Genomic DNA, 5,986 nt, shown 5'->3' on the forward strand with positions numbered 1-5,986 from the left:
AATCTAGTAATACATCTTCATTAAAATTTTATTTTTCTTTTTGAAGAGCTTGTCTTTTCCTCCTTATCATTAAAGCTTTAAATACCCAAAGGAAAACTAGTTAATAATTTCTCAGAACATAAAATCTAAGAACTAGGAAAAAAAAGATATCAATTTGTTTATTTTCTTAAGACTGTGAAATCCAGTCTTACTTACAAAAATGGAAAGCTTTTTCACACTTTACACTGTCCAGATGTCAAGGTATAACCTTTTAGTAAAACAAATAGAAAATTAATACTCCTTATTGGTGTGTAAACATTAGGCTAGTTTTCTTATATTGCTGCAGGAGATATGCCAAGCTATTTGTCTTTTTAAGCTTTGCAAATGTAAAATATAGTAATGTGGTTTACTCTAGTCTATTACAAATTCACCTCACTGTCTATTAACATATCTCAACTCTAACTCAATGGCACTTCTACCTGTATTATTCATTTTTCATTATCCCATAATCCAGAGCTCTTGGATGAGACTCCGTAAAACACAACTATTAGGTCCAAACTCAGGGATATTCATCTGTTGGGACGCGGATTAAATCATCAAGTTATTTCAGCAGGCTAAACCAACTGCCACTCAATTGTAGTGTGCGTTTCCTACCAGTGCTCATTCTAACCACAATTCATGATTAAAAATTTTTGTATTCAACTCAGATTGCCTCTGGCACCAACCTGAATTAACTTGCCAAAGTACTGTGCATTTTTAGTTACTTAGCCAATAAACTGGCAGCCTAAGTCTCCTCCTGTATATTGTGATCTAAATGAGGCTTTACAAGCCTCAATTTCCCCAAAGAGCGTTCACACTGAGCTGAAGACAAAAAATTTTCACACTTTATCAGTCTCAGGTCAGAACATCATCTGTCACAATCAATTGTCTTTTTTCTCACTTTTCTCGTTATTAAAAATTCCAGTAGAATATGTATGAGGTGAAGCCACAGAACAAACTTGGTAGCCTGGAAAGTTTTAGAGTTTTAAAGTCAGCTCAGTGTCAGGGCAAAAAGAACAGAATATAGGTATGAGTTACTGTGGTTCATCAGAATACTTTAAAAAATATCGGTAAGTTAGAAACACTTAACTATTCAGTAGTAGGAGATGAGTTAAATAGATTATATTGCATGCATTCAGTGGAATGCTATGTGATCATTAAAACTAATGATAAAACATTTTTATTGACTTGAAAGGCAAGTTATAATATAATTTATTTCCCATATATATGTGCATACAAGAAATTAAGGGAGATTACTAACAGTGATTATATCTAGGTTAGAAAATTTCAGGCAACCTTATTTTTTACTTTTCTATATTATTGATTTGTATTTTTATTAAAAATGAACACATCTACTTCTAGCCACAATAGAGAAACAAGAACCAGATCTCCTTTTCCGCTTTAAACACTGAAAAACTAGGTAAAATACATGAACCAATGGTTTTCAGATATGGGACCACAGGCAGTACAGGACGGTTATCCTTGAGAGAAGAAAAATGTGAGATGGGCTTCACAAGATCTCAGCTTATTGTCAGGGTGAGTTTCCAGGCAGCAGCATAAGAAAGGTGTATTACTGCGTTCTCACACTGTTAATAAAGACACACCCGAGACTGGGTAATTTATAAAGAAAAAGAGGTTCAATGGACTCACAGTTCCACGTAGCTGGGGAGGTCTCACAATCATAGTGGAAGACAAAAGGCATGTCTTACATGGTGGCAGACAAAAAGGAAAATGAGAGGCAGACAAAAGGGAAAACCCCTTACAAAATCATCAGATTTTGTGAGACTTCTTCACTGCCATGAGAACAGCATGGGGGAACCGCCCCCATGATTCAATTATCTCCCACTGGGTCCCTCCAACAACATGTGGGAATTATGGGAGCTAAAATTCAAGATGAGATTTGGGTGGGGATACAGCTAAACCATATCAAAAGGGAAGCCCAAATTGAGCCGGGAATATTCCTGGGTTGAGGAGACAGAGCTCAGAATTTGGGGAGTACAAGGTGGCTAGAAGTAGCAGGGCAGGATACCAGAGAGAAAGAGTGGCAAGAGAGTGAGCCCCAGAGACCTGCAGAGGAGTTCTCTGGAGTCCTCAGCTCAGCACTTCACAGCTGACGCTGTGAGGAAACTTAAAGTTAGGAAAAGAATCAAGAATGCAATAGAGTCCCACCAGGACAGAATTACTCTTGTTTCAGTAACCAGAGTGGAAAGTTCATAATGTATAAGTATCAGTACTCAGAAGGATATTGCCTCAGTAAGGGGGCCAAATTAACCCTAGATAAAAGATTGCTCTCATCCTGTGTATCAAAGTGCCTCAGAAAGACTGATCTATTTCTAGGTACTGTACCTTAACTGTATCCAGAAACAAAGCTCAAAAATATTTAAAAGATTCAGCATCCAACAGCATAAATTCATAATGTCTGACATCTATACGGAAATTACAAGGCATGCAAGGAGGAAGGAAAAACAATCTATGAGGGTAAAACTCAACCATTACAAAAGACACAGAAATGGAAAATATAATAGGATTAGAAGACTAAGACATTTTTAAAAATTGTAAATATACTCTGTATGTTCACAGAGGTAGAGTAAAGCAGAGGTATGTTAAGGAGAAATATGGAAGCTAAAAAGAGGCCCAAATTAAACTACTAGATTTGAAAAATATCATGTTCAGATAAAAAAAATGTACTGGTTGAGATTAGTAGCTGATATGGTTTGGCTGTGTATCTCCACCCAAATCTCATCTCGAACTGTAATCTCATGTGTTGAGGGAGGGGCCTTTAATCTTTACGTGTCCAGGGAAGGAGGTGATTGGATCATGGAGATGGTTTCTCCCATGCTGTTCTTGTGATAATGAGAGAGTTCTCATGAGATCTGATGGTTTTCTAAGTGTTTGGCAAGTTCCTCCTTTGCATGCTGACACTCTCTCCTGCTGCCTTGTGAAGAAGGTGCCTGCTTCCCTTTCTGCCATGATTATGTTTCCTGAGGCCTCCTCAGCCATGCGGAACTGTAAGTCAGTGAAACCTCTTCCCTTTATAACTTACCTTGTCTTGTGTAGTATCTTTATAGCATTGTCAGAACAAGCAAATACAGTAGCTAATAATGGCGTTAAAATGGAGTAATTAAAAGTACACAAGTCATTCTAAAGAAGGGAGTAAAGAAGAAGAAGGGTATAAAGAACAGAAAGAATAAATAGAAAGTAATAGCATGATGGTAGATTAATACATAAAGAAATCAATATTCACATTCAAGGCATATGCTTTAAACATTTAGATTAAAAGGTAGAGATGACCAGATTGGATTTAAAAACACATATCTGAAAGATACCCATTGTATTATTAAAAAAATTAGCTAAAAGCAAATGTGTGAACATTGATATACTATGCTAACATTGAAAGAAAATTGAAGTAGCTATATTCATATCAGGCAATGTAAATTTCAGAGCAAATAATATTGCTGATGATCATTTCATGATGACAAGAGTTTATTAATTAAGAGGTACATGTTTTATGTACCAAGTAACAGAGCTTTAAAATATTAATACATGAAGCAACACTGATAGGACTGAAAAAAATAAATGAACCTACAGTTACAGCCAAAGGTTTCAGCATTTTTTCCATCAATAATTGATCGGCCAATGAATAGAAAATCCAAGGATATAAAAGACTAATAATATTAGCAAACAGCTGACCTAACTGATATTTATAGAACCCTATAACCACCAGCAGCAAAATTATCAAGTATAGACAATATTTACCAAGATAGGCTATATTCTGAGTCACAAAAAACTCTCAATAAATTGTAAAGAATTGAAGTTATAAAAAGTATGTTTTCTGACCATAATAGGATTAAATTAGAACATAGTAACAGGAAGATATCTCAAAATTTCTGAAGCATCTGAAAAATATAACACACTCCCAAATAACCCACAAGTGAAAGAATATTAGAAAGCATTTTGAATTGAGTGAAAATTGAAATATTACACAAAAAGTTGTGAAAGACGCAGCTATTCAGAGTCCAGAGGGATTTTATAATATTAAATGTTTATATTAAAAATAAATAAATACCTTAAATCTGCTATCTTACCTTCTACTTTAGGAAACTAAAAAAATAGTAAATGAAATCCAAAGAAAGCAGAAAGGAGGAAATAATAAAGAGAAGAGCAGAAATCGAATAAATAAAAATTGCAAAAGTAATGACAAAATCAGTAGAAGAAAAGCTAGATCTTTAAAAAAGTGTCAAAATTGATAGACATTTAAGCAAATTAGATCAGAATAAAAAGAGAAAAATAAAATTACCAATATCAGAAATGAGACAGGGCATATCTCTACGTATCTTTCAGAAACCATAAAGATAATAATAGTGTGAAAATCTTTATGCCAGTAATCAAAAACTTAGATGAAATTGAGAAGTTCCTTTCTAGGCACAAACTTCCATAGCACCTTTAAGAAGAAATAGACAACCTGAACATCTCTTTATATATTAAAGGCAGAATTTATATTTGAATAACTCACAAAAGACAAAACTCCAGGTACAGGTAACTTTTCCGTTTTTTTCTACCAAGTACATTAGGAAGAAAAGAAATTATGCAAACTCTTCCAGAAACTGGGAGAGAAGAGAACACTTTCAATCTCAATTTGTGAGGGCATAATTACTCTTGTAACAAAATCAGACAAACACACAAAAGGAAAACTAAAGCCTAATATCCCCCATGAATATAAATACATAATTTCTTCAGATTTTAATGAATCAATTCCAACAATATATAAAAAAGATAATACATATGATCAAGTAGGGGTTATCCCATGATTACAAGTTTGGTTTAATATGTAATTCATCACATTAGTAGGCTAAAACAATATAATTTACCACATTACAAGCCAAAGGAAGAAAAATCATATGATCCTCACAATAGATACAGAAAAAGCCTTTGACAAAATCCAATGTTGATCCCTGATTAAAAAACAAACAAACAACAATAAAAAAAACTCTCAGTAAACAAGAACCAGAGGAGAATTTCCTCAATCTGATAAAGAACATCTGGGAAAAGTCTGTAGCTCCATTACTACACTTAATGGTGGAAGCCTGGATGCTTTCCCTGTAAGATTCGGAATCGGTTAATGATGTGTGCTTTTGTAGTTTATACTGTAGTGTGCTGCTGGTCCTAGCCAGTGCAATAAGGGAGGAAAACAACAACAACAAAAAAAGGTTTTCAGATTGGAAACAAATAAATAAAACTTTCCTTTCAGATGATATACTTGTTAATGTAGAAAATGTAGGAATCTACAAAATGGCTTCTGAAACTGATAAGTGACTTTACCAAGTTTGCAACATATCGATTTAATCTATATATCAATGGAATTTCTATATACTATCAATAAGTAAATAGAAATTAAAATTAAAGAGACAATGCTCTCATAAAGACAAAATATTAGGGATATGTTGACTAAAGATATAGAAAAAGCGTTTGACAAAATCCAATGTTGGAGATGTGGAGCAACTGTAACTCTCATACGCTGACCGTAGGGATGACAAATGACACTATCACTTTGAAAAACAGTCTGGCAGTTTATTTAAAAAAGCTAAATACCCCCCACCCCCAGCATAAGACACAGATAACCTACTCCTTGATATTTACCCAAGAGAAGTGAAAACCACATGTCAGTTTGGGGCTACGATAAATAAATCTGCTATGAACATTAGTGTACAAGTCTTTGTTTACAACAAACAAAATAAGTTAGTATACTTATTTACCACAAATAAACAAAGTGTACTTATTTATCATAAATAAATAGTACACTAACTTATTTTGTTTGTTGTGAACAAAGACTTGTACACTAATGTTCATAGCAGATTTATTTATCATAGCCCCAAACTGGAAACAACTGATAGATCTATCAATAGGTTAATGGATGGAGAAATTGTGGTGTGGAATATCACTCAAAAATATGATGGAATGAAATGTGGAA

The sequence above is a fragment of the Pan troglodytes genome, chromosome 5 (assembly GCF_028858775.2).
Source record: "Pan troglodytes isolate AG18354 chromosome 5, NHGRI_mPanTro3-v2.0_pri, whole genome shotgun sequence".
NCBI classification, from domain to species: domain Eukaryota; kingdom Metazoa; phylum Chordata; class Mammalia; order Primates; family Hominidae; genus Pan; species Pan troglodytes.